Here is a 20,230-nt window from a genome sequence, read left to right on the forward strand (position 1 = left end):
ATAACCGTACCTATGTTCATGTTATTTATCTTCATTTAACTAGAGTATGTGAGCAATGCTCACACTAGTATTTGTGTTCAAACTATTTAATTTAACCAGTATTTGGAATTTGCCTACTTTCCCAATAGGTGAACGTGGGCGTGACGAGGTCTCGAGCATCGTTGGCCCTAGAGCCAGTTTCTTCATCTACGATAACGCTCTGAAAGCGTCCCCACGAGGCATCCCCCGGTGAGGGCAGCCGCCAACGATTCCATGCCATGCTACGTCGGTTACATTGGTTTGTTGTTTGCCTTCAATCCAATTGCTCTCCCCTTTATCCTCTAGGCTTGAACTTGGCTTTCATTGTGCAGCGCTTCCTCCATGGTGGCGCCACCCCCGGTTGTGGGGCTTTGAAAGGTCCTAATATGGCTAGAGGGGGGGGTGAATAGCATATTTAAAAATCTACAAACCAAATAAAGCAATTTGATTAGTATGACAAATAGCGAAATACAAATTTGCTCTAGCTCTACAAGGGTTGCAAGCCACCTATCCAACAATTCTAGTTACTATGATCACTAGACACATAATTTGCTAAGTCACTACTCACTAAGAGCTCTCACACTTGCTACACTAAAGAGCTCCACTAGATGAACTTAAACTTCAAAGCAAGCTCTGAATTCTAGCTACACTAAAGAGCTTGCTACAACAAATATGTGAGAATGTAAATGAGTGAGTAGGGTGATTATACCGCCGCGTAAAGGAGTGAACCAATCACAAGATGAATACCAATACAATCACCAGGAGAATACCAAAGGGCAAGAGACAACCAATTTTTCTCCCGAGGTTCACGTGCTTGCTGGCACGCTAGTCCCCATTGTGTCGACCAACACTTGGTGGTTCGGTGGCTAAGAGGTGTTGCACAAACCTCGTCCATACAATTGGACACCGCAAGAACTTACCCACAAGTGAGGTAACTCAATGACATGAGCAATCCACTAGAGTTACCTTTCGGCTCTCCGTCGGCGAAGGTACAAGACCCCTCACAATCACCAGAGCCGGCCACGAACAATCACCAACTCCTGTAGAAGCTCCTCTGCTGCTCTAAGCCATCTAGGTGGCGGCAACCACCAAGAGTAACAAGAAAACCCGCAGCCAACACGATCCCAAGTGCCACTAGATGCTCAAACACAATGCAAATGCACTTGGATCACTCCCAATCTCACTTTGGATGATCAAATCACAAGCTAGATGAGTGGGAGGCATGGGAGTATGCTCACAAGGTGTATCAACAAGTTGGAGAGCCAAGATAAAGAGCCCAAGGCCGGTCATGGTCTATTGAAAGACCCCCAAACGAAATAGAGCCGTTAGACACACGAGAGGGCTCCCTGTGCAGCGATTGGACTCACTGGTCGGGATGACCAGACGCGTCCGGTGCAATTTAGAGAGGAGTTCCTATGATGACCAGACATGTCCGGTCATTACTGACTGGACTCGCCTTCTCCTATGACTAGACGCGACTCTCTCAGAGTCCGGTCACTTCCAGAGAGGTTCCAGAGAGGTATTTTGGTGACTGGACACGTTCGGTCACTACTGACCGGACTCTGGGTGCGTCTGGTCGCTTCTAGATGCGTAAAAACACTGACTGGATGCTATGACCAGACACGTCCTGTGCTAACCGGACGCGTCCGGTCGCAGAGTCCGATCACAGACCTTTCAACGCTAAAACGGCTATAACTCTTAGCTCCGAACTCCAATTTCGATAATCTTAGACATTTTGGAAAGCTTACTCAGAGGGCTACACAACCCACATACATACTTGATCGAAATCATAATGGATCAAAGTAGTATTCCAAATCAAGAGCCATCCTATAGTTCAGAGTACACCAAAAAATCTCTCTCTTCTCCAAGTTGATCCAACTCAACTCCAACAACTTCTCCTTTGCCAATGTGCCAACACAACCATGTGTACACCACCATTGTGTATGTGTGTTAGCATTTTCATAATCATTTTCAAGGATTAATTGTTAGCACACTAGGTTCCTAAATGCATATGCAAGTATCATGTCACCTAGTGGCATTCGATAAACTATTTAGCCAAAGATTTCTCCTCTTTATAGTATGGCTATCGATCCTAAATCACTCACACCCTCTATGGTGCCTTGAGGGTGAAACAAAAGTGGCTCCTATCAATATACCTTAGTCTTAAGCCCATTTTTGTTTTTCTCTTTCTTCTTTTCAAAATGTGAAGCACTTGATCATCTCTTTTGTGGCCATCACCTTCCCCATGACCATCATCTAGCTTCACCACTTGGATTGGACCACCTTATCTAATTCACACACTTAGATCAAAGGTTAGTCCTAGGTTTCATCAATTATCCAAAACCAAACTAGGGCTTTCAATCTCCCCCTTTTTCGTAATTGATGACAACCTATTTACAAAGATATTCAATGAAATCTTTTTGGATTCATGTTACTTGTCCAAGCATATTACTATGTGTAAAGATTATGGACAAGTTTCATCAACCCAAATTGGTAGCCTTAGATCCCCCTACATATGTGCTAAGAGTTTGGATTTGAAAGCTTGCACATATGCATAGTTAGGAAGTGTGGGGAAGTAATGACTACCAAATGATGCTAAGGTGTAAAGAATGGACCTTTGAAGCGTGATACCAATTAGAGTTGCCAATATACACCATCCTTAGCACCATGGTTAGTTAAATAGCACTTGCAAAAAGATGAACACTAGATACCTCATGAGATCAACATTATAAGCAAGGTTCTAGTACCACTTGAAAAACATACAAGGCACATCTAACTATCATTCTATGCATGCTATTTTTCATTTCATCAATCATTTTCTATAATCTAGCATACACCACACAAGCATGGATAGGGAATTTTCAAACTTGTGCCATGCAAGCAAACATATGTAATGCACATCCAAATGCAACATACAAGTTTATGAGCTTGCTCCCCCTACTTGTGTGCTTCAAATTTTAATTGACCCCCTTACAATGTCATTTTATTTGTTTGCTCCCCCTATCACACTATCTTTGTGAATTACTTTGATACCATCTTTGTGAATTACTTCTCCCCCTTTGGCATAAATGACCACAAAAGGTGAGATTGACATTTTAGATAGGTTGGGGTGAAACCATGTGAAGTAAGAATCATTTTCCCAATTTGGTTCGATCTAGATTACTTGCAAAAGATATTTAACTCGGTTTGTTCCAAGGGCAAGCTTCTTCACACCTCCAAATGAGGGTTATCATGCACCATGTTGAGTTAAACACTTATAGCTTATTTTCTAGATCAAACACTAGGTTCACAAGCCCACAAACATGTCATATGCTACCACTAGATCATTTTAAGCATACAAGCAATAGTGATACCATACAAGCATCAAATTCATTTGATTTTCATGAAATTTTTTAAGACATGATAGGAATGACTAGATGCATTAAACAAGTCCTTAGCAATGGATGAATGACATGTCAATCAATTTTACCTTGCTTAGCTCGAAGGAGAGGCATGTCATATAATGGGGTTGCATCAACACATATTTGAGAAGTCAAGTATGTTCAATTCATTCCTTAGCTTGCAAAACCTCTTCTCATCAAGTGGCTTTGTGAAGATATCGGCAAGTTGATCATCGATGCCCACACTTTCAATGCAAATGTCCCCTTTTTGTTGGTGATCTCTTATGAAATGATGGCAGACATCTATGTGCTTTGTTCTTGAATGTTGAACTGGGTTGTTAGTGAGCTTCACAGCACTCTCATTGTCACATAGCAATGGCACTTGTTTGAATTTGATTCCAAAGTCACTCAAAGTAGCCTTCATCCAAAGTAATTGAGCACAACAACTACCGACCAAAATGTACTCCGCTTCGGCGGTTGAAAGTGCTACACTATTTTGCTTTTTTTATGACCAAGACACAAGTGATCTTCCCAATAGTTGACATATGCCCGATGTGCTCTTTCTCTCAACTTTGCATCCCACATAATCCAAATCGGAATATCCAATAAGCTCAAACCTTACACCTTTGGGATACCACAATCCAACATTTTGTGTATGCTTCAAATACCTCAATAATCTCTTTGTTGCCTTCAAATGACTCTTTCTTGGTGATGCTTGAAATCTAGCACACATGCATACACTAAACATTACATCCGGTCTTGATGCGGTCACATAGAGTAGGCTTCCAATCATAGACCGATTCATCTTTTGGTCCACCATGTTGCCACTAGCATCACTATCAAGCTTCCATTTGTCTCCATTGGTGTACTAATAGGTTTGCTTTCATCCAAGCCAAACTTCTTGAGCATGTCTTTAATGTACTTGCCTTGACTTACAAATGTGCCATTCTTCATTTGCTTGATTTGAAGACCAAGGAAGTAACTAAGCTCTCCAATCATAGACATCTCAAATTCACTTGCCATCATCTTTCCAAACTCCTCACAAAAATCTTGATTGGTTGATCCAAAAATAATGTCATCAACATAGATTTGCAACACAAACAAGTCATTGCCTAGCTTCTTGGTGAAGAGAGTGGTGTCAACCTTTCCCATCTTAAATCCCTTAGAGAGTTGGAAATCCCTCAATCTCTCATACCATGCTCTAGGTGCTTGCTTCAATCCATATAAGGCCTTTCTCAACTTGTAGACATGGTTGGGTTTCATCTCATCTTTAAAACCGGGAGGTTGCTCAACATACACAAGCTCATTGATGTACCCATTTAGAAATGCACTATTCACATCCATTTGGTTCAACTTGATGTTGTGGGCACAAGCATAGGCTAACAAGATTCTAATTGCTTTCAATCTTGCAACCAGGGCATATGTTTCTCCAAAGTCAAGACCTTCAACTTGAGTGTAACCTTAAGCCACTAGTCTTGCTTTGTTCCTTACAACTATCCCATCTTGATCTTGCTTGTTCCGAAAGACCCATTTTGTTCCAATCACATTATGATCCTTAGGTCTCTCAACTAACTTCCATACTTTATTTCTTGTGAAGTTGTTTAGCTCTTCATGCATAGCATTTACCCAATCAACATCCTTCAAAGCTTCATCTATCTTCTTTGGTTCAATGGATGACACAAATGAGAAATGTTCACAAAATGATGCCAATCTTGATCTTGTTTGTACACCTCTTGAGATATCACTAATAATAGAATCCAATGGATGATCCCTTGCAACATTGGTTGGTTGGAGCACTTGCACTTGATTGCTAGCATTTGATTGATCACTTGATTGAGATGATGAACTAGCCATTTGTTGTTGATCCTCCACTTTTTCATCACTAGCACTTGTTTGATCATGATCATGAGAACCACTAGCTTGCACATTTGAGTTAGAGAGCACTTGATTCTTGTTATCTTCAATATCAATCACCTCTCTAGGCCTTATATCACCAATGTCCATGTTCTTCATTGCATTGACCAATTGAGTGCCTCTCACATCATCTAGATTCACATCTTCCTCTTGGGAACCATTGGTTTCATTAAATTCCACATCATGCACCTCCTCAAGAGTACCACTAGCCAAATTCCAAACTCTATAAGCCTTGCTAGTAGTGGAGTATCCAAGCAAGAAGCCTTCATCACATTTCTTCTCAAACTTGCTTAATCTTGTACCTTTATTCAATATGTAGCATTTACAGCCAAACACCCAAAAGTATGCAATGTTGGGCTTCCTTCCATTCAAAAGCTCATAAGGTGTCTTCTCCGTCATGGGATGACAATAGAGTCAGTTGCTATAGTAGCAGGCCGTGTTGATTGCTTCGCCCCAAAATGAATGACTCACATTGTACTCACTCAACATTGATTTTGTCATGTCAATCAAAGTTCTATTTTTCCTCTCAACTAGGCCATTTGATTAAGGAGTGTACTTGGCCAAGAATTGATGCCTAATTCCACACTCATCATAGAGCTCATCAATTCTTGTTTTCTTGAACTCACTTCCATTGTCACTTCTCACTTTCTTGATGGTTGTTTCAAACTCATTGTGAACTCTCTTGATGAATGTTTTGAAAGTCGCAAACACATCACTCTTGTCAACAAGAACGAACACCCATGTATATCTAGTGAGATCATCCACAGTCACAAATCCATATTTGTTTTCACCAATACTAGTGTAAGTGGTTGGTCCAAACAAGTCCATGTGCAACAACTCAAATGCTTTGGATGTGCTCATCATGCTCTTCTTAGGATGTGTGTTGCCAACTTGCTTTCTGTCTTGGCATGCACTACAAAGCTTATCTTTCTCAAATGTGACATCCTTCAAGCCTCTAACTAGATCATGCTTAATCAACTTGTTCAATTGTTTTATTCCAACATGACCAAGCCTTCTATGCCATAACCAACCCATGCTAGACTTAGTGAGCAAACATATTGACAATTGAGCTTCTCTAGCATTGAAATCAACCAAGTATAGATTCTCATATCTAAATCCTTTGAATATCAAGTTAGAGCCATCTACACTTATGATCTCTACATCATCCACACCAAATATGCACTTGAAACCAAGATCACACAATTGGGCTACCGATAATAGGTTGAAGTTCAAGCTCTCTACTAGTAGCACATTGGAAATGCTCAAGTCATTGGATATTGCAATCTTACCAAGACCTTTGACCTTGCCTTTGCCATTGTCACCAAACATGATACTATCAATCCCATTTCTCTCATTTTCATTGATTGAATTGAACATTCTTGGATCATCGATCATGTGTTGTGTGCACCCACTATCAAGCACCCAATGCCTTCCTCCGGCTTTATAATTGACCTACAAAAGAAGATCAATTCTTTTTAGGTACCCAGACTTGCTTGGGTCCTTGAAGGTTAGTTACCAAGGTCTTTGGTACCCAAATGGCCTTCTTCTTTGGGCCCACAATTGGTGTACCAATGAACTTAGCCTTCACACCATTGGCACCCTTAATAAGCATGTAACAAGAATCAAATCTAATAGAGGATACATTAGGTTGCTTGTTCTTGTTAATGCTGCAATATTGATCTTTATGCCCAACTTGCTTGCATCTATTGCAAAACCGACCATTGCCCTTCACAAAGCTAGCTTTGGGAGTGACAAAGGCCACCATGCCTTTCTTGGGGGTATAGCCTAATCCCTCTTTGTTGAGAGAAAAATCTTTGGCTACCCAAGCACTTTAGCAAGCGGGCATCTCCACCATAGGCATTTCCTAAGGCACGAGTGAGCTCATTCACATCCTTCTTGAGGGTCTCATTTTTCACCATTAGTGAGGCATCACAAGTGAAACCATCACACAAAGGTGAAGTAGAAGTGGTAGTGCTACAAGAAGGGTTAGTGGGAGCAACAACAATGGGCTTATAAAAAGATTCTTCAACAATATCACATGTTAGTCCCACATCACATGTAATAATCACTTGCTCCTTCTTGGCTTCCTTGATGAGAGAGGAGTGAGCCTTTTCAAGCTTAGAGTGAGCTTTGCCAAGCTTCTCATGGGCTTCCATTAGCCTCTCATGAGTGGCATTGAACTCTTCAAAGGATTGCTCAACAAATTTAGCTTTCTTGCGCAATTCTTTGCACTCCTTTCTCTTCATCTCAAAGCAAGTGTGCATTTGCTCACACAAGTCCATGAGCTCCTCCTTGGTGTACTCTTCCTCATCATCATCATCACTCCTACAAGCATCACTTTCACATTCATCATCATCACTTACATTATATTTTACCTTGGTAGGCTTTGCCATGAGGCATGTCGATGAATTGTCGAACATAGAGGGCTTGTTGTTGATGGTGATACTTGCTAGTGCTTTCTTGATTGATTTCTTGCCATCATTACTAGAGCTATCACTATCCAAAGAGCCATCACTATCCCAAGTGACCACATAGACTCCACCCATCTTCTTCTTTTGGAAGGTCATCTTCTTCTCCTTCTTCTCCTTTTCCTTCTTGTCCTTTTTGTGCTTCTTCTTCTCATCCTCATCATTGTCACTATTGTAGGGACAATCCGCTACAACGTGATTAGGGTTCTTGCAATTGTAGCATCTTCTCACATATTCTTCGCTCTTGGTATGATCTCTTCTCTTTCTTGCACCATAGCCCTTTTTCTTCATGAATTTTCCCATCTTGCGCACAAAGAGAGCCATAGCTTCATCATCAATGTCACTAAGATCATCATCATCACTCGATTCTTTGTTGGACTTGCCCTTGTCCTTGGATGATGAGCTAGCCTTGAATGCTACACTCTTCTTCTTCTTGTTTTCCTCTTCCTTCTTGTCATCCTTGTCAACTCCCTCCCTTTCCGCATAGTATGTCTCTTGTGTTATGACATCACCTAGTACTTGGTTAGGGGTGAGTTGCTTCAATCCTCCTCTAATGATGATCAATCTCAATGTCTCAAATCTAGCAGGTAAGCACGACAAGAACCGATGAGAGACATCATCATCATTGATCTTTTCTCTCAAAGCCTTCAAGTCATTGACAATAACTTGCAATCTATGGAACATCTCTGGAATGCTCTCATCATCTTTCATCTTGAAGCTTGTCAACTTGTCCTTGAGAATGTACAACTTGTAACTCTTCACCACTGGTTTGCCCTCATAGGTCTCTTCCAATCTCTTTCACACCTCATAAGCTCTATCACAATCCTTGATTTGCTTAAACACCTTGGAATCTTTGGCATTGTAAATGGTGTTGAGAGCCATTGTATTACATTGCTTGTTGGCCTTGTCTTGGTTGGTGAGGTCATCAGAATCAATGATAGCATAGTCACTCTCGTTCACATCCCACACTTGATCATTGATGGAACCAAGATACATCTTCATCTTTCTCTTCCAATAATCATATCTTGTGCCCTCAAAAAATGGTGGTTTGCTCCCCACATGGTTGAACACAACTTGAGCCATCTTTTGTGCACCGAGGTTGTTAAGCCTTACTCAAATGGTGACCACGGCTCCGATACCACTTGAAAGGTCCTAATATGGCTAGAGGGGGTGAATAGCCTATTTAAAAATCTACAAACCAACTATAGCAATTTGATTAGTATGACAAATAGTGAAATGCAAATTTGCTCTAGCTCTACAAGAGTTGCAAGCCACCTATCCAACAATTCTAGTTACTATGATCACTAGACACACAATTTCCTAAGTCACTACTTACTAAGAGCTCTCACACTTGCTACACTAAAGAGCTCCACTAGGTGAACTTAAACTACAAAGCAAGCTCTCAATTCTAGCTACACTAAAGAGCTTGCTACAACTAGTTTGCGAGAATGTAAATGAGTGAGTAGGGTGATTATACCACCACGTAAAGGAGTGAACCAATCACAAGATGATTACCAATACAATCACCGGGAGAATACCAAAGGAAAGAGACAACCAATTATTCTCCTAAGGTTCATGTGCTTGCCGACACGCTAGTCCTCGTTGTGTCGACCAACACTTGGTGGTTCGGCGGCTAAGAGGTGTTGCACAAACCTCGTCCACACAATTGGACACCACAAGAACCTACCCACAAGTGATGTAACTCAATGACATGAGCAATCCACTAGAGTTACCTTTTGGCTCTCTGCCGGGGAAGGTACAAGACCCCTCACAATCACCGGAGCTGGCCACGAACAATCACCAACTCGTGCCGAAGCTCCTCTATTGCTCTAAGCCATCTAGGTGGCGGTAACCACCAAGAGTAACAAGAAAACCCGCAGCCAACACGATCCCAAGTGCCACTAGATGCTCAAACACAATGCAAATGAACTTGGATCACTCCCAATCTCACTTTGGATGATCAAATCACAAGCTAGATGAGTGTGAGGCATGGGAGTATGCTCAGAAGGTGTATCAACAAGTTGGAGAGCCAAGAGAAAGAGCCCAAGTCCGGTCATGGTATATTTAAAGACCCCCAAACGAAATAGAGCCATTAGACACACGAGAGGGCTCCCTGTGCAGTGACCGGACTCGCTGGTCGGGATGACCGGACGTGTCCAGTGCAATTTAGAGAGGAGTTCCTATGATGATTGGACCTGTCCGGTCATTACTAACCGGACTCGCCTTCTCCTATGACCGGACGCGACTCTCAGAGTCCGGTCACTTCTAGAGAGGTTCTAGAGAGGAATTTTGGTGACCGGACGTGTCCGGTTACTACTGACCGGACACTGAGTGCGTCCGGTCGCTTCTGGATGCGTAGAAACACTGACCGGATGCTGTGACTAGACACGTCCGGTCGTAGAGTCCTGTCATAAACCTTTCAATGCTAAAACAGATATAACTCTTAGCTTCGAACTCTGATTTCGATGATCTTGGACATTTTGGAAAGCTTACTCAGAGGGTTACACAAACCACATACATACTTGATCCAAATCATAATGGATCAAAGCAGTATTCCAAATCAAGAGCCATCCTATAGTTCAGAGTACACCAAAAAATCTCTCTCTCTTCTCCAAGTTGATCTGACTCAACTCCAACAACTTCTCCTTTGCCAATGTGCCAACACAACCAAGTGTACACCACCATTGTGTATGTGTGTTAGCATTTTTATAATCATTTTCAAGGATTAATTGTTAGCACACTAGGTTCCTGAATGCCTATGCAAGGATCATGTCACCTAGTGGCACTCAATAATCCATTTAGCCAAATATTTCTCCTCTTTATAGTACGGCTATCGATCCTAAATCACTCACACCCTCTATGGTGCCTTGAGTGTAACACAAAAGTGGCTCCTATCAATATACCTTAGTCCATTTTTGTTTTTCTCTTTCTTCTTTTCAAAATGTGAAGTACTTGATCATCTCTTTTGTGGCCATCACCTTCCCCATGACCATCATCTAGCTTCACCACTTGGATTGGACCACCTTATCTAATTCACACAATTAGATCAAAGGTTAGTCTTAGGTTTGATCAATTATCCAAAACCAAACTAGGGCTTTCAGGCTTCCCTCCGCTGGTGCCGAAGAGTTGTCCCATCATCGCTCACTGCCATCGAGCCCATCTATCCCCGCACAACTCTCTGGTTCTGAATATGGCAACCCTTACTCAGAAGAGGACGAATCATTAGTCGACAAAGAGTATCATCAGTTATCAAAGTTAACCAAAATCTCTGTGATCTATTATCATCGGCCAGGCTACACTTTGACTTGTTGTGCGGTGAACTGGCGGCCGCGCGTGACGCACTTGGCATGGCCAACCAGGAAGCCATTGCTGCCAAGAAGGCAGCTGCCCAGGCGCAAGACGACAAGGAGGCCATCCAAGCAGCGGTCGCGAGGCTTCTTATGGAAGGGACCACGTGGGTCCAGACCTTGCTTCTAGGCATGATTGCCGCCTATGACGCCGCCTTCCCCGTGGAAACAGGGGACAATCCGATCATTGTAGAGGAGCGCCTCCGAGCTCTGCCGGCCCACCTTTAGGCCATGGTGTCCAAAGCCGTTCGTCAAGGGGCTACCATGGCGCTGACCACTGCCTAGCTTCGGTTTGGCATAGCGGTGAACGTCTGGGATGTGGAGCAGGGTTTTCCGCTAGGATCAAAGGATGATGACATCGATGATCTAGTCAAGAGTCTTGAGCTGGCCACCAATGCCATCTTAGAAAAGGTGGACGTGGAGAGGATCCTGCACGCCCGCCTCAACCCTTGACCTATGTTAATGTATCAGTAGTACTAGTAGTCATGACTAGGTCTAATCTGTGGGACACCCTTGCAAATATGTGAATTCTTATTTGCGTATCTGTGTTAACTTTTGTTGAACTTTGTATTAGGTGGGTTAAACTCTGTTTAGTATTGTGTAGCTCATGTCCTTTGGTCATTTTGTAGCTGGTTTCTAGCCCCTGTTGGTTGCTTTTGCCTATAGGTTTCTTTCTGGTTCCCTTTCTTCTGATGTATAATATGCTGAACATGCATAACTGATTTCACCCGATCAAGTCTCGCATTACTTTTTTTGTGAGGAATTAAACTAAAAGCCAAGTAGAAGACGCTAGTACACGTGACCACGTCCCTCAATATAATGTAGCATGGATGAGCCATAGCTGTTAAATTTTACAGTGAACGCAAGAAAGTCCATCCGCTGTATATTTGATATCATAGGATAGCATAAAGTGTTGTCAGTTTTGAATGTCATAGCAATCAGTCTACCCCTCGATTGTTGTGACTGCTTGGATTGGAGTCAAATAAGTATAGAAAAGACCTATCACAACAGCACTAGGCATTCATGTCGCAAGCGTGTTATGGTGGTCAAAAGCTCTTTTTCTTGATTCACTTATTGTGTCCAGCTTTCCTGCTCACCTCATAGTCCGAGTAGCGTAAATTTGACCGGGCCGGACATGTAACTCTTGTATTGAGCTATTCCCTTCGTCTTAAAAATAATGCAATTCTCGATTTTTGAGAAGTCAGGCGATTTCAACTTTGATAAAAATTATTAAAAAAGTACTGACATTTATAATACAAAATAAATATTAATAGATTAAACTAATAGGAGCTGCACCGTCTGTGACTGCATGCACGAAGTAGTAAGGTAGTTGGATTCCTGAAGTGGCAGCTTCAACCATAGCCGAGGGAGTGCAGATGATCAGAACCTATGAAACCATGTAGCCATCTCTAGCTAGCTGCTGCCTCTACAAAACCAAGCAAGAGAAATTGCTTTACAACAACCTGGTGTGCCCTGTCTACCCCAACAGTGTGCCCTGTGGTTGGAACAACGAGGCCGACCTCAGGGCGCATGTCCTGTCGAGGGCCCACAATCTCCGAGACGGCACTTACACCAATGACAAGAACATTGCCCACCATTGTGCCCTGGCGAGGGACCAGTGCTAGATGGACTGAAGGGATCCTTCTGTGTGTCGCCGAGGTGGAGAGGTTTGTTGTTTCAACCCAGGCAGGTTTACCTTGCAGGCGTTGGATTTTGTTCGTGCCTGTTGGTACCTTTGTTGCATGACTTGCTGTTGGCGGTCCTTATCGACCAAATCCATCCGCCAAATAAGAAACAAAAAGAGGAGAACTAGCATAACTTATGCACATATGTTATTTAAATTGACGCATTTCCACATGTATTGGAGAATTAGTGTTTTGCAGGACATATATTTGGAATACATGGGAAATGAGGGAAAAATGCGCAATCGAACAAAGCATAAAGTAGATCTACACAAAGGATCAAGAGAACAGCCCACCTACCTAGCAAACCTAGGCCTCAAACCTACGTGGAAGCAATCCAGAACCAGCGAGACATCCACTAGGTGAAGGCAGTGGCGAGGCAGGCTAGCCAAGAGGCGGCCGCACCCAGGGTGCGGCCATACCCCCCTTGCCGCCTCTTGGACCTAGCTTCCTCTAGTGGTTCTGTTAAGACATAGGAGGGTAGTTTGGGGAAGATTCCCCTGAGTATCCCCCACCAAACTACCTATCCACTAGTATAAGAAGAGGAGGAGGGCTCTCACTCAAGACACACCATTTGGAACTACACCTCACACTAGCCTCTTCACTTGTACCTTTTCATCTTTTAGTAGTACTTTGGAGCTAGGCAAGAGCTTGTATTAAGGAGCATGGACATCTTGGCTATCCTTGGTATGAGAAATATATTTGGTTCCAATATGTTCTCGCTCTCTATTTATCAATATAGTTATGCTTATGAACTAAAGCAAAGTTCTTATGTTATGAACTTAGCATGTAGAACTTTATGCTTAATCGCTCATACAACTTATATGATTAGATTAAGACCTAAGTTGAGGTGGCGGTTCGTCGTGCCTTCGGGCTTGCCCGTGTCCTATGCTTGTCGATCCATAGGGTCAGAGTTCTGGGGGGATACGGGTATTTTCCCTATACACGGGCATGGTGCTTGGGTATACGGGGACTTTTGGATGTGATGGTGCTCCACGGTTGAGGGGTAGGCGGCAGGTGGTGACAGCCCTATCCATCCCTTATCATCCTTTCATATAGGAGTTCATAAATTGCCTCATGTGGCTGCTGGCAGACCAGTACTCGGAGGTCTCCCTATCCATCTGTATACTTAGAGCTTAGTCTTAACCATGAATTTGTATGACAATATGCTAATCTTAGCATAATTACTTTAGGATATGCCTGCTCTAGCTTAGGATTATTCTTTTATTCTTTATTCATTTCTTATGACAGAATCGCCCAATTTAGACAAGCTCAAGCCTGGCTGCCCCCGCTTAACACATTGGCACGCACACACTTTCACTTATATAAACCCGGTAGTTCGCCGAGTGTCGCGAAGGACCTCGGTAAATCAACATCAAAACCAAGATTGCATGATTAAGCAAATACACATCACATACACAGAGTTGCAGTGGAAATAATATTATAAATGGGTTCACAAATAATAATACAAGTTTGGGTTCCAAAACCAACTAAGGAAAACAACATAGCTTTCCAATGATTATAATAATACAAGCTCCAAATACTTTGCTAGCATAAGTGACATCCTCTGACAAAAGCATATAGATGAGAACACTATATAGAGTCACCGAGCCCACCGGCGGTTAGCCACCCTCTTTAGCAGGCCGAGAACTTCACCTGCAATATGGTGGGATAAACCCTGAGTACTCGAATGTACTTAGCTAGACTTACCCGTCATAAACTAGAAATAAAGTGACACCAAGGATCATGCAAGGCTTTATAAGTGGAGCTGGTTTGATAACATTTTGCATAAAAAGCCACTAATTTAGCTATACCTTTTATAATTCGGTCATCAAGTAAATGATAGCTATTCATCTCTAGATTAGCAACTAACCTGTGCCAAACATGTGGTATATCATTTAGTAGCATAACAATAGTAACCATAGCTGGTGTAATAATTCCATGTTCATCATAACCCTCATATCCCATAATTCAGTTACTACGATATTGGAGCTAGTCAAGTTTCTCACTATTCGGGAGAGACGGCAATTCGAATCGATTTCAACCAACTGGGAATTTATTCCTAACACAAACCCAGACATACCTACGCAGAGGTAGTCTTAGGTCACCTTTGGTACAACTCAGGTCCATATTTCACAGGTTCAATTAGCGCCGCACCCTCAGGGACTACGGTAGCTAGGTCACTCAAACCATGCCTGCCCACGGTCGCCATGCCAGGTCGCTCAGGTCATGTTTGCCCACGGTCTATTTATCCACTCCTTTCACATCCTTACTACCTCTAGTGTGCGCACTCTAATAGAACGAGGCTGGGCCTGAGTTGAGCTACTCGGCTTCACGGTCAAAACGAGTTATCCGGCCAGCTAAGTGAGAGGCATGCATTCAATCTCAATAGAAGTGCCAACAATGGTATAGTCCTTAATTGGCACAGACGGAATCACATGAGTCAACCTACACATTAGAATCCTCCTAGCCTCTAGTTACATTACCCCATAGTTCTGTTCCACGATAGCAAATATAGCCAACCGTGCTCCGATATTCATCTATATCTCATAGGTGACAGGAAATCACCCGACTTCTACCGGTCTAAGCATTGCTAAGTGTTGTCGGTCACTAACATCAATTATAAACCATCAACATAACCCGCATTTATATTTAATTCCATCACTAAACATAGGTATAGGGGTTTAAACTAATGAATTCCATGAGCTTTGGTAAATATTTGTATGCAAGAGGGTTTATCCAGAAAACAACTCCCGGGACCACTACCATACACTCCAAACAAGCAAACCGACGACAACAATTGATTCAACCCATGCAAACTGCAAAAGATAACTCTAGAAGGTTCTAGAAGACACCACGCCGAAGCCTAGGCCAAATGGCCACGAAAGTGGGCTGGCCGACCTACCACGGAGCCCGCTCATCCTCCACTGCTTCGTACTCCTTCCTACGATCTACACCATTGATTCTAAGGTGGTTTTAGGTCGGTTCATCCAATGGTGCTCGGGAGAGTTGACGTGGATTGATGACGTGGCAATTCCTTGCCCCTACTCCTCCTAGAGTCCTTGCCCATTACTCCACCTCGATTCCTTGGCCGCTACTCTACCTCTAGCCTATATATAGCAGCCCCTACCACCCTCCCTAGAGCAATCCTAAAACCCTAATTCATATCTTCCTCGTCAGGATCAGAGCCAACTCTCAAGATGTAGAAGTAGAATAGCTCTAGTTGAGAGTTAGGGAGAGTTGAGCCATGCTCAGGTTCTGGAGAAATCTTTAGAGGTCAGGTATAGTTTTGTATCTTACCTTTGCAAGACTTATGCATTAATATAGTTATCTTCTCTATTCACTTTTATGCCTTTCATGTGTATGGTTAGTATAGTTATCATATCTTAGCATGGGATCTTCGCTCACATTGAGTGCTCTAGTTATTATATGTGATTAGAGTAGTAATTAATAGTGTAGACACGGTGTCTAGACTATGAGTTACCTGAGATTGCGCTCAATCCTACGGTTAGTTGTGGTAGCCCTAGGGGTGACAACTCTGTCAAGCCATTGTAATCCACCACATTAGGATTGAAGTCCATAAAGCTTTAGACAGCCTTCCCCCAACTATGCTTTCTCATCCCCCTCGAGAGTTGAAAAGGTACTATTGCTGAAAAGTGTCATTGTGTATGATCGCTATATTTACCCATGATTAGTTATACCATATAGAATCAAAGTAATAGAGAAGTATTTATGAACCTTGAACCCACCCGTTGTCCTCGCAACTTAGCTAGACTACTCATTTATTATGTAATCATTTTAAGTGTGAGTCATTATTCATAACTCTTATCATAAACAACACTTACCCCTACTTTAGTTTAGTTAGTAGATACATGATGGTGAATTATCAACTTCTTTAACCATTGTTTCCTTGTGGATAAATACGATACTCTGGAATACTCTCGGGTGAAAGCTACAATGGTATCCGTGTTCTTGCGGATTTATTTGTGTGCATTTAAAATATACCAACAAGCTTTCTGGCGCTGTTGTCGAGGAACAATTGGTGTAGATATTTTGATACTAGCTTGATATCTGCTAAGCTACTTATAACTAGTTTTTGTGGGATTACCCCTGTTCTGTTGAATTGTGGAAAAGACAGGATAGCAGACGCCGTTGCGACCTTTCGGCAAGTTTCAACAAAGAAAGAACAAACATTGAAGAACCTAGAGTGCCTAAACATTCAAGATCCATCAACATTGGAACCCTGCCATCTCACAGGTTTGCATACACATATATATTATTCGAACCATGTGTAGATTGGAGAAAAAGGTCGACATCACAAGAATTCAAATCACATCTCAAGTGACGGAAACAAATGCTGCACTACTCACAAATTCTATCTTGTGAGTCATGGTGAGTTTGATCAAGAAAGGTGAGATCGTCTTACTCATGGACTTTAAATTTGATGAGTAGTTATCCTTTAACTTATTGCATTCCATTGCATGTTTACTTTAAATAATCCATGCATCCACTTTGTTTAGCTTGAATTTTCTTATATCATATCCACAACATATTTAGTTCCTTCCATACATTCATGCCATTTTGCATCTTTTATTAAAAAAATCTCTCACCATGATCATGCTCTTTCATCTCTATTTGAATAAATCTCTATAATGCTTTAATATTACATTTTGTTTACTATAGTATGTTTAGGTTTGGAAGTATCTTTATACATCTTTTAAAGTAAGCATGGTGCTTAGTTTAAATCAAGAGGTGTGTGACTTTATTTTCAAAGGCTTTTTAAATTAAGCATGGTGCTTAGGTTAAAATGCCTTTCTTAATCAAATTAGACATGGAGTTTAGTTTGGTTATTGAACTAAAACTTGCTGTAGTAGATACTAGGTATTTTGTTAGATTAACCCCTATATAAAACTCTCAAACTAAAATGGGGGAGGTCCTGAGATAAATTCACACCGGAGATGAAGAAAAAGCATATGAATTCCAAAAACTTTGCACAAAGAAGACCCAGCTCATTCTTCATGGAAGGAAGAACTACAAGTATCAAGGTTTATTCACTTATCTTTGTTGCAAGTTATCTTAAGCCTTGAACCAAGCTAGAATGCAGCCAACACATAAAGTTTGTTAATAAAAAAATCTATGCTAAAGCAATCCTAAAACTACCCATTCATTAGCATAGAGGAAAACTACAAAAGTTATGGATAACAACCCATAATGCAAATTTGTTTTATTCCCTCGGGTATGTGTCCACTAATGTTTTGTAGAAAAAATGAGTATAAGCTATGCCTGTTCATGGTATGAACCTGCAAATCTAGAAATCACCACTATAGCTGTAGAAGTGGACGAACATGTCGACAGGCTATGAGCAACATCAAAGACAGCCTAGCATTGAGCCTTTCCAAGACTCAAGCTAGGATGTTGATGAGAAGCAGGATGAAACCCACCTTGTATTAGCCAGAATATGCCTGCTTTCATCATCTTCAAAGGGACCAGCTCATGCGTTGGCAACAAGGACCAAGACAATGAGATGCCACTACATCATGGCATGCATCTTTGTGTCAACAAGCATCGGTAATCAATGAGGTCTGTTGATGGTGTCTCGTAAGGCCACAAATGACCATGGACGTGAGACAACATCTCTTAGTCATTAGAGATGAAGCTTCATGTAGTACCAATGAGGTTCCTTCTTTGACCATCAAGACGGCTAGCATATCGCCAACAAAGAAGAATAACCCTTCGCCACACCGTTAGACAATCAAGGAGGAACTTGAGTTTGCATCTCTAATGAACCCCAACTCATCAACCAAGAATCAACAAAAATCAAGAAGGGTTGATGGAAGAAGAGCATGCAACTATCTTCATCCTCATCTCTAGGATCAGATGGTGTAAAGAAAAGCTAAAAGCAAGGGAGAGGTCCTGCTCAATGGACCTAAAACCATGAGTTCTCGCCAACAGTGTCGAGTGACATAAAGGTCCAAGTGAGAGGGAGGAAGGCTGACTTTTTCTATAGTAGATACAACCCTACTCTTCTTCCTCCTAGGCCCCCATCGCTCTAACATGCTAGCTTGCAATCCATCTGCTCAATATTGCTTTGTTTCTACAAGTTTGAATATGTTTACAAATTTCATATATGAAAATCAAACTTAAGATATAAATTAAAATCAATCCTTGAGAGAAGTTTTTGCAACAATTGAGGAACATTATTTAAAACATGGGATAAAGATTCTATGCTAATTAAAATGTTAAAACCAATTCTGTTGTAGCATAGAAGATGACCTTTAGCTCTATGACAACACTATCCTTGTTTTAAATTATTTGTACATCCCTTCGGGTATGTGTTGTCCACTAATCTTTTACAGGAATGAAACAATGAATGGAGCAGAAGGTCCAAACAAAATGCCAAGATTCACAAAAGAAAGAAGCAAAAGATGGCATCATAAAAGAATGAGAAAGAAGGAGTGCGATATAGGAGACAAGATGCTCATGAATAGCTCAAGCAAGGAAAGCTTCAAAATAGGAAGAAAGGATCACCACAGTCATCTACCTTCGTCACATGGTGTCATCATGCTCCAATGATGAAGGTAACATCTTAAGGTAAGTGGTCATTATTTAGAAAGCTTCCCTTTGATCTTGGTATTCACATAAATAAGGAAACAAACATGTTTGAGTTACAACTTTGCTTGATCCAACCTGATTAACTCAACATGTTTTGTTCCTTAAGCTTGTTCATAGCACCATTTTCTTGATTTCATAGTCTTAATCAAATGAGCTAAAATTTTGCATATTTTATCTTTGAAAGATGATAGTCATAATCATGTAAGGTTTGATATATCTTATCTTTGAAAGATGATAGTCCTTCCATAGGTTAAGCAACTCTACTCTTATTGACAAATGTATTCAAATGCCACATTAATACTCATCCTTCTGATCTTATCACCCATGTTGTAAGAATGAATGCACATAACATCAACTATAACAAGATTCGATGTGCCTAGGCTAGAAAAAAAATAATAAATAAAGTTTTGGTTCTATTGGTGTCTTCCCACCAATAGAACCCATGCACTTGATCTCTACCTTATCTTTATGAGCAAAACACACTTCGAGCAAAGTGTGGGGGAGTTGATCCCCAATTCTACAAGTGGAAGTTCTGAACCAACAATAATGATGCACACAAGATGTCGCCATCTTCTACTATTAAAATATTGAACAAGGAGGTAGAACAAGTCAAGAAAGATGAACTTGTCAGACTAAAATCAAATTCAAAACCAAGATGGGTTTGACAAAAGAAGGTGGCATCACCATTGGAAGCGCCACTACTAGAGGCACCACCTCAAGAATCCTCATCTTCAAGAGCAAACTGAGGTACAATGCAATTCCATAGCTACCAAGGGTAAGATCATGAAGCAACCTTAAGTGGGCATCAG

Source organism: Miscanthus floridulus, chromosome 3, assembly GCF_019320115.1.
Source record: "Miscanthus floridulus cultivar M001 chromosome 3, ASM1932011v1, whole genome shotgun sequence".
In the NCBI taxonomy this organism is placed as follows: Eukaryota; Viridiplantae; Streptophyta; class Magnoliopsida; order Poales; family Poaceae; genus Miscanthus; species Miscanthus floridulus.